Below are 10,341 nucleotides of genomic sequence, written 5' to 3'. Positions count from 1 at the left end.
GGTGGAAGCGGTCACTGCAGTGCTTGAATTTGGGAAAACAGCAAGCTCTGTGTTTCCCCAGGGCTGGTAGGACCTGACTCCGTGGGGCATGTGACAGTAGGTGGGAGAGGTCACAGTGCCAGGTTTTGGCAGTGCCAGAGGTTCTCTGGGTATGGGCATCTGCATCGCAGGTCTCCATCACTCGTATGGGGAGGCATTAGTTCACATCCACAGGTCTGAAAAAGGGACCCAAGAAGTTTGTGAGGAGCTGCAAGAACCAGCTACTGAAAGACAGAGTGAACTTGTAAGGAGTAGGAGGGTGAAGCTAAGACCAAGAAAGGCAGGAGCTGCTTTTTGAGAGCTTTTTCTTTCACTCCTTTCCACCCCTCAGCCCAAGACCCCTCCTACTTGCCAGGAAACTTGTTTGGGGCAAGCATTTTGCCACCTGGCTCATGCACGCACCAGTCAAGGAAACAATTCTGCAATTGAAAGAGGAAATCTCGGTCCCGGCTGTTTCCAACCTCTATTGTTTGTTACTCAACTCCTACATTACACAGACCAGCAAGCAAAGCAACAAGATTGCAACACTATGCATGTGCTTTCAGACATTTAATTTTAGCCTTGCAAGAAGAATTTGTGGTACTGAGAAAGCCCAGTTCTAAGGAAAGAGGAAACCTGTGATTCTGACATTTCATTTTGACCATAAAAGGAAGCAGATCATTTGTGTGACCTAATGGATTTAGTCATTTGGGCTGTAATCCTCTGGGAGTCCGGCGAATCCCTGTTGGGGTTTTCCCATTCCGAAGGACCTGGGTTGCTTGGGAGCCCTGGGCAGGGCTGAAGTCCTTGAGCAGCTGGAGCTTTGTGCCTTGGATTAAGCTCCCGATCTTTGGACCTTCGCTCTGGGCAGCACGGGAGTCGCGCATGCCACTTCCCAAGAACTCTCGGGTCGGGGTGGGCTTTGCCGGTGAGCATCAGGCCTGTACACCATTCCCTCTATGGACCCTCGGTCGTTACGTGTGCTTGTAAGGCACTTGTCAGCATGTCCAAAATCTTCCCACCTTTCCCCAACACCAGGGCTCTCCTCAGCTACACAAGTTTGTATGAAAAATGTACATGGCTGTTTAAAAAGAAGTTGAATTTAAGGAATTTAGGAATAAATGGAGCTCCACATGGAGCTCCTGCACAGCACTGGGGGCTGAGTTCAAACTGCAGAAGCCCCTTTTGCCTTGTCCTGCACCAAGCGCTCTTCTGCAGTACAGCTTAGTCCCCTTCCAGTGGGGGGTAAAAAAGCCCTCCGTGCTGGGAAGAAAACTGGGACTGATGCACGGCAGCTCTTCTCTGCAGAGACAGGCCCTGAGACAGTGAGGACCTGCCTCCACACCGGGCAAAGGCGGCTTATCTGGTGGTGACTGCAGTCCCGCAGAAACCCTGACCCCATGTCGCAGGGGATTCCGCCGCCAGAAATGCACCAAAGAAATACACAAATCTACCAAAATCGCAGTGGCTTGGTGGTAGGTCCCCCCACAAACAGACAAGCACCAAACCCCAAACTTCACCAGCTCCTCACCCCACCGCTGCCAGGGCAAAGGGTCCTCAAACAAACCCCAAACCTCACCAGCTCCTCACCCCACCACATCCCAGGCACTGGGATGAGGCTGAGCTCCCAATTGCTGGGTGAACCCGCACCCAGCGTGCCCCCATTTTCTCCCCGATGGCCGCAGGGAGGTCTATCGCCGGGACTCCCTCGAGAGCCTCCCACTAGCATGCCCAGACCTTCGGGACACGGCTGCGCTGGCTGCTTCCTAAAATGCAGAAGAACCCTTGGTGGTTTTTTTTTTTAAATCTTGCAGATATAACATGCTTTCAATTCCTCAAAAATGGGGTTCTGCATGTGACCAGAGGCACCGGCCTCTTTCCTCCCGGTCCCTTCCCCTTCCACCAACACACGTGTGCGCAGCTGGTGATGGAGCCAGGGAGTCTCCTTCCCTTTAGGAGACAGTGGGGCTACGACATGAGCCTGTTTCATTGAGAAAGTTACCGCAGCCCAGCAGGTTGTGAACGAGGAAAGCGGGAAGCCAGACAAGGCAGAACAGGGGTGCATTTTAAAGAAAGAAAGAAGTCTTTCTTTTCCCAAGTATCTGGTTGTGCAAGACCCTGAGGATCTTGATCTGACCGTGAGACAAAATCCATCATGATGTAGTGCTAGTCAAGGATCAGCATTGGCTCTGTCTGGTTTGTTGTGTCAACGAAAACAAGAAAAAAAAACCAAGAGAAAGAAAAGAGCTCTCCTTGCTGCAGCTCTTGAAATAGCTGGATTGGAGATCCTGACTCACCTCCGCGAGGGTGGAGGGGCTGGGAGCGGGTCCAGGCAGCCGGCTGAGGGGCACCCCCAGGTTCTGCACTCCCCTGCACCCCCAAGAGCTGAAGCGGCGCCGATGGAAGGAGGGTACCCCATGGGCTCTTCCATCACCGTGCTGGTTCCCAACGGCAGCCTGGGAGCAGGGGAAGCGCCGAGCATCCTTCACTTCTCTAGACTCAACAAGAAGCCCAGTCTGGCTCATGGGTTGGGGTTTACAGAAGAGGAAGGGGCAGGAGGAATGCACTTATTGAGAGCTAAATTCAACAGCGCAGACCAGGAGAACTTCTACTCCTGTATGTCCCTGTCGTCCCCACGTGCAACACTCCAGTAGGAAAGAGAGCGGGGCTTTCTGATCCAGTGAGACCCCGAACTGCGAAATCTGGGCACCGCATCCTTGCAGTATGTCTCTGGCGGTTGGCCAGGGTGGCCGAGGGCAGGACACAGGGACTCGGTGAGGCTCCACAGCCCTTCATCCTGCAGCAAGTCCCCCTGACCCCTCAGTGTGGGTTCACACCGGCGTGCCCTGCTGCGGGGTTGGAGCATGGGGCTGTGCCGGGAAAGGTGCTCCGAGGACATGGCCGGGAAGGTCAAACCGAGGGATCGGTGCCGGAAAATGGGCCAATATCGCTAGGGAAAGAGGAGATGCCAAGGGGGCCGGGCTGCTTCATCTAAGGACCTGGTGGCCATGGAGGGGTGGCCCTGCCTGACCGCTTGCCAGGCCAGGGAGGCTGGGGGAGCAGCGGCGGCGAAGCGTGGGTGCACAGGTGGCTGAGGCGGCCACCCGTGGGTGCCCTGTTCCCCCCGCAGGGCTGTTTTGCAGTCGCCGGCCAAGGCAGGAATGCCAGGAATGCGAAATCCCGGCACGCTGCTCCGTCGTCTTCTCCCCCCCAGCTGCCCCCCGCTTCTCTGTCCCGTCGCAAGAACAGGATATTCGCCCGAGCGACGACACACGTCTTGTTATCAGGAAAAAACACTCAGTCAGCGTCTGGAATGGGCTCTGATTAACCGTGTGGCCACCGGGCTTCCTCGCGTGGCTGCGGGGAAAGCGCCCGCGCACGATGGGGTACGGGCAAGCGGGCAGCAGTGGGTGGGAGCTGCCGGGACCACCGGCATGGCGAGGGCTGGAGGTGAGCATCGAGCACCGTCACAGCCCTGCCATCACCCAGCTGTCCCTCGCCCCCTGCCCACCCTCCCGGCAGAGCCCCTACGGAGAGGAGCATCCAGCCCCACGGCAAGGGTTCGCTCAATCCTCGCCGCGGTGAAGCCGAGGTCCCCAGCCCCATCTCCCCGCGCCAGCCACCCTGAGTCATGTCAACACGTCCCCGCTTCCAGCACGGGCTCTGTAAAGACGTCCTGTCTCAGGTAAACAGGATCTCGCCGCGCTGCATGACCTTGTTTACCTCCCCGAAAGAATTTGGCTGGAATTTTTTTTTTATTATTTTTTTTCTTCCTAAGGGCTGGTGAGTCACCCCGCAGAAATGCGTGCTGCCTTTCCACACTGACTCACCCCGCTGCCCGCGCTCCTGCCTCTCCCTCCTGCCCGCCGGCTCCGGGGCAGGCGAGAAGCCCCCGCTCGCCAGCCCAGTGATGCAACCCACGCGCCGGTGCCGGTGTCGGTGCCAGTGGCCATGGCAGTGGTGTCTCTGCCGCAGGAAGCGCGGCTGAGCGCTCGGGCAGCCTGTGTGCCAAAACACAGGAAGAGCACCAAGAAATTACCCCCCGTGCATTGTCAACTCCAAAAACACCAAAGAAAACAAAACAAAGCAAAAAACAACCAAAAAAAAAAAAAATTGGCCTCACTAGAACAATTGCCCAGAAGAAAAGAAAAGAGGAAAAAAAAAAAAAGAGGCCAATGGACCTGGCCCGGCGCCAGGACCCTTGTTTTCCTTTCCCAACACAATGCACGTTAAATAATACTTCCTTCTCGCAACAAGGCCCTCCTGGGCCCGTTTTTGTTTTTCTCTGCCGCTGTGCGGGGGTCGGTCGGCAGGGTTGGCTCCCGTCACGGCAGGTCGGCACTTCGGGGCTGCTGCTCGTCCCCGCCGCCGTGGATCGCCGGTTCCCAGCACGCCGGAGGAACGAGGGCCCTGCGGGTGGGCTTTCTTGCGGGGAGCGGCGGGATCTTCAGCACTTTTCCCGACCGCTCCCAACCACCAGCGTGATCCGGGTTTAGCCACTCTGCAGGACGTTATCTCTGCAAGGTAAGCTAGGCAGCCATCCCAAGCCACCCCCGTGTAGCCATACCCAAGCTATGAAGACATCCATACAAGATAATCAAGGCAGTCAGATCATATACGTCGATTTATCACCAGATTAAACAAAACAGAATACCAAAGCAATATACCCCACGTGCAAGATGAACGGTTTCATGGCATTTCTGTCCTGACTTCCAGACTGGTACAAGGAGAACCCCTGTTCCTTGCACCTTGGCTCTTCAGTTCCCATTTGGCTTGCACTCAGCCTTCTTTTCTTCGGGATTTCTCTTCCCAGTGACTGTCACTGGCACGCAAACGACTGTATTTAAGTGTCTGTGTTGTGGAGGAATCCAAGTAAAGCTGTTTTTGTTTATTCTAAATACTTTCCTGAGAAATTTAGCATCAGAGACACCACGCCTCTTGTTTGTTGGCAATGTCAACCAACAGTCTTCAAGGGGCTGATCAGATCCGTATCTCTTTGAGGATTACTGGGATTTCTGATTAAATAGCAGGTGCAAGAAAGAAACAAGTTGCCCCTTTTTAAATCAAGATGGGGTCTTTTTACACAAAACAGCATTAGTTCAGCTGCATACGCATCTCCCCAGATTTCTTCTTTCTTAGATGAGGACACAGGCTGCTGGGCACGAGGGACCCAGTAGTTCTCAGGTGCTCACAGACATGACACATCTGTTACCAAGAAGGCTCAGCGCTTAGTCACTAGTGTGCACAACTGGCCAGCCTTGCCCTGGCACAAGAAAAGAGGGCCAGACTCTGCAGTGGAGGAGCAGGTGATGGGTCTAGGTAGGCATTAGACGTGCGTGTCCACTGATGCCCAAAGTTGAGCAAACTCATTTGTTTCAAGGATTGACTTTGTGCACTGCCATTCCTGACGCAATCCAGAAAAGCCAGATCCAAGGTCCCAGTTACCTGCATTGTCTGGACTCAGAAGCCAGGTCCTGCCTCTGGGTGATGGATTTATGTTCTGGGTCCCTTGTGAAGGTGCCATCTTCTTGGCACCGTTTTGGTCTGTTCTTCTCCCACCCAGAAGACGAGCCTGTCCCCTGCTACAGAGTGCATGCGGTCAGTCACATCAGCAATCAGGGTGACATCTTGGTCAGTGAAAGCCGGTTTCTGAGCAAGCGTTAGCCATGTCAAAGAGGGCTTGGAGGTGGATTAGTGGGAGGTCATTAGGAAGGAAACTGGGGCAGAGCTGGGATACAGCACTCAGCGCCGCAGAAGGCTGCCTGTTTGTTTCCCCTGTGCTTGCTGTGCCCTCCGTGTGTACCCAAACCCGTCCACGTGTGGTGGCAACTCTGGTTGCTGGCTGGGGCAGAAGGCTCACCTTCTTGGGCACCGGTGGGATTCACCTCACAGCAGACATCTGAACATTGGCTCTGAAGTCTCAGCCAGCTGTCTCAGTTGCCTCGATAGTCAACAGAGCAAGATGGGCACATCCAGAAACCAGCTCAGCTCCCTGGCTTAATTTTTTTAAGGTTGGAATGATTCATGCTGTGGCAGTGCTCAACACTCTACTTTGTCTAGAGAAGGAGACAAGGGCTGCCAGTGTTTGACTGCTTGATTTTCAGTCAGCTTGATTTAAGGTGCTTAATTTTTAACTGGCAAACATCAAGCACAGTGAATCCCACCTCAGGAGAACAATGTGCCAGTGTCTGACAAGCAGCAGCAAGTCCAGGAACACAGCTCCTGTCTTGATTTATTTAACGGCTACAGCTAATGATAAAATTTGATCATGGGAACCACTGCCTCAGCAAAATCCAGCTTGCTCAACGTGCAGAGCACGCCTCGTCCTCCAACAGTATTGTCAAAGAATATGACCCTCAGGGACCTTGAAACATTTAGGAAAGAGTTGCTGGGGCTAGCAATGTGGTTCTGAGCATGGGGTTTTCTCCGGGTCTGGCACGGTACTTGTTTTTATCAGCCGCCAAACCTCTGGCAATTCACCAGCTCCTAATAACATGATTAAAAACCTGGAACAGCCAAATGCAAACACTTAGTCCAAATTACTGTCTGTGTGTGTCCTCACGCCTGGTGGGAGCAACCAGGTTGACCATATTTGCCTCTATGTTCAGGTCAGCCTCTCTGGACAGGTCTCTGTGATGGAGAGCAGCACTGCTGGCAGATCTCCCTCCCGCCGGTGAGAACTTGGTGGAAACTTTTATCCATCAAAATGTTTGTTGCTTGGCCTCCTCTGCTAAGGGAGCAGGTGCTGGAGGTTGTTTGGCTAGCTGATTAAACAAATCCCAGTGTTTCCTGCCAGGCCAGGTGAAGTCAAGCCTTTTCAGCTGCCTCATCGCTACGAGCTCATCGAGCAGCGTTCGGCAGCTTGATTGCTGCTGAATATTCAGCTTTGAGGCACAGAGTGTCCTTCTGGCCATAGCCTTCATGACAACCACAAGTTCGGCTTTCAAATGGCTCTCAGAAATGCAGCACAACTAGGATAAAGAAAGGGCACTATCCATGTCAGGATAGTCCAGGTTGTCTCAATATTGCTGTGAATGTGCTCTTCAAACCATTTTTAGTGGTCTTCAGGACTCAAGCTTGGAGGCCTGTGTAGATAAATGGTGGGCTTGGCTTGTCATGGGACATCTCGTGTGTGAGCCTGTTGAAAGTTGTATCAGTGTCAAGCCAGCTCACCAGACTGAGGTATTTCCAAGATGACTATTAGAACGGTCACTTCCCATAGCAACCTGTCATAGAGAACATTTTGACTCGGGAAGTCCATCACTAGCTCTATTTTGTCCCCCACTGGCACCCCATTTGTGGCTGCTCTGCTAACTACTGTGGCAAAGTCCAGCAAGATCCCATTTCTGTTATAGAGGCAGGTACACATCTGGGATATGTGGTGATAACTCTCCAAGCTTATCTGTACCACACAAAGTGGGAAGCAATGGTGGTGACATCAGCCATGGCTGAGTGATGACAAGTCATGTGAACATTTTTAAAAGGAGACATAAGACACTACCTCATTTATTTGGTATCTCCCAGCTCTCTCCGCTCAGGTGTAAACCTCCTGCAGATGAGGCCAGCCCTACATTGAATGAAAGATTGCTAGTTCAATGTCCCACCAATGTATGACCTGTCACTGCTCTCACCTTCTGTGAACAGAGGTGTTACTGGAGATATGTTTTTACACTCCTCACGGAATATGTGGCCTTACTTAGTGTTTCCATTTTCATTGATTTTGAACATCTGCCTTTAACAAACTACCCACTTCCAGAACCACTGGCTGTGGTCATGTGGAGCTGCAGCAGGCTGCTTTGGGATGAAGCACATCCAGAGTGACAGCTTTATGGTGACACCTATAATGTTGATTGTCTATTTTTCCTCATGTTTAAATTATTTCCATGTTTATCCTACAAAGTAGTTCTATTGACTGGCAACTTTCTTTGCATGAACCATCTTTCTGCCGGGTTTTGCAAGTAGATAGTGCTGTATCCATCAATAAAGCTGAAAGAACAGATTTCCTCAGCAACAAATCTAACTACGCTGCAATTTCAGGCTCTTACTAAGGAAGCCTTCTGAAATGCAGTCTAAGGCTGTATAATTTCAGATGGGAAGCGTAAGTGCCTACTGAGAAAAATGGGAACATACGCTCCATTTTAAGCCCATTACAGAAAGGAATTACTTAGAGAGTCACGCGGACGCAGAGCTAATATCATCCTCTAGATAGTAACTGTTGCGTCCAGTACTGCTCAGCAATGTGCAGAAATAGAAGTGGACAGAACCCTACACCAGACAAAAGCCAAGATTTTGTTTCTGATGTCATTCGGGCGCCCAGACGCGGCTCCTGAGCTGCGAACGTCCCATCGGCTTGACCGTGTCCCGGTGGTCCCTCCTCGCCCCTGCTCTCCCAGACACCTGCAGTTTTCTTTGAAGCAGGGACGTGGCGAGTGTTTCCCGGAGACATGTCAGGACACAGAGGGAAAAACAGAGAGATGGATTCTATCTGTCAACTCGCGATGAAAGACAGTTACACCACCACCACCCCCAGCCTCAAAAGAAAGCTTAATTTTTTCTAGTTAAAAAAAGTGTTTGGCTCAATCCCTAGACCAGCTGCTTCCTACATAAATAAGAGGCATGCACAGTGTACAGAAAAGAATATTTGACATTCCTAATCAATTAGATAAGGGGAAAAAACAGTGCATTTTCCTGTTCAAAATAAAATTATCGTGGTTACTTCAGATTTCAAGGGCATTTATCTTTCAGCTTCAGACAGAGGGGCACTGAGTAGGCTGCGGGTTACTGACCCCAGGCTGGAGATGACTAAGTTGCCAGCTGGGATGGAGGAGCCGAGGCCAGGCTCTGTCGGGGCACTGGGACAGGAATAGCCATCGTGGTTGCCAGCCAAGTCAGGTGTGCCTTGGTAGAGCAGGGCTTTTGTGAGGACTGAGCCAGGCCAGAAATAACTGGCAGCGCTGGGGGGAGGGAGTTAAAACACTTCAAACCAAATTGTTCAAGGGAAGCACTCCCGGATCTTGCCCGTGTGCTCCTTGGCTTTGAAAACTTGTATAAACCAAGGAAATGCCAAGGAAATCAAGGTGAGGAAGAAGGTGGCTGGGAGGGCTGCAGGAGAACACAGGCACCTTCCCTGCTCCTGTTCAGCTCAGGATATTTCAGTGGAAGAGGCACAACCTGAGACATGTTGGGTATCCTGCTCAAAAGCACAGGAGGCTCCAGGCCCTGGTCCCACAGCGGAGGCAGGAGGCAGGGGTGCAGCAGCATGGTGCCCTCTCCTCCAGGAGCATGCGTCTCTCTCCAGATCACCAGCAGCCTTTCTGGACTCTCCGCAGGCCGCTGGAGAATGCAAGGGATTTTTGAGAGGACCAGCTCTGCCGTCTCCCAGTTGAGGGGACAGCCACAGCCCCACAGTGCTGCCCTTTGCACTGCCTTGGTGTGGCCAGGACAGACGGACAGACAGGTGGGTGGGCGGGCTGCAGTACCTTTGGACAGCTTTTACCCCAAGCAGCTCCGGGACCCCCCGTGCAGTTCCTGGAGACTTCAGACCCAGGCGGCTTTATCGGAAGTCTCGATTGCTGCCGCTTTGCTTTTGCAATACCACTTCTGTGTTCTTCCAGGATATGCCAGGACAGCGTATTTGCTCAGGAAAAAAAATCAAACACGCAAACAGAGCCATGAAGCATCTGAGCCTGCAAACCCCTGCTCAGACCCAGAGGAGGGCTCTGGAGACTGCGCTCGCCCGTGAAATCCTGGGCCTGCAGTGCCACCTAATGAAGAACCATTCGGAGTCCACAGGCGTGCTGCTGCGCGCAGGGACATCAGGCAAAAAGTTCCTCAGGGCACTTCGTTCCTCTCTAGTGCCTTTTGTCCCTCTCCCAGCGCATCAGAAATTGCTTACTCGACCCTTGCTGCCTTTGGGCAGTAGATAATACTGATCCCGTTCTGCGGGCAAGTCACAGAGCAGCTTTTTGCCAAGCCCAAATACAGGAGACAAGTCAACAGCAGCTGAGCAACAAATGACAGCAACTCCTTTCTCCATGTCGCTCCTGGAAATACTGCTTCCGAGGGACAGGGCAGAGAGGTGACACAGCGCGGTGTTGCAACCTGCATCCTGCTCCTGGGGCTCGCCAGCTTGTTCCCCGTGCATCAGCAGGACCGTCTGCGTGACAAGCCATCAACTCCCACTTTTTAGGAGGCAGAGGTTGGGCTCTGTTTGATGGGTGAGGGCAGCAGTCAGGTGTGAGGACTGGGAATGTCTCTGAAGGTCCTAAACCACATTCCCTCAGGAAGAAACCAGCTGGTGCTCAGTTTTTACGTAGGAAATCA

The sequence above is a fragment of the Opisthocomus hoazin genome, chromosome 8 (genome assembly GCF_030867145.1).
Source record: "Opisthocomus hoazin isolate bOpiHoa1 chromosome 8, bOpiHoa1.hap1, whole genome shotgun sequence".
NCBI lineage: Eukaryota > Metazoa > Chordata > Aves > Opisthocomiformes > Opisthocomidae > Opisthocomus > Opisthocomus hoazin.
Note: the sequence above shows the minus strand (reverse complement) of the source record.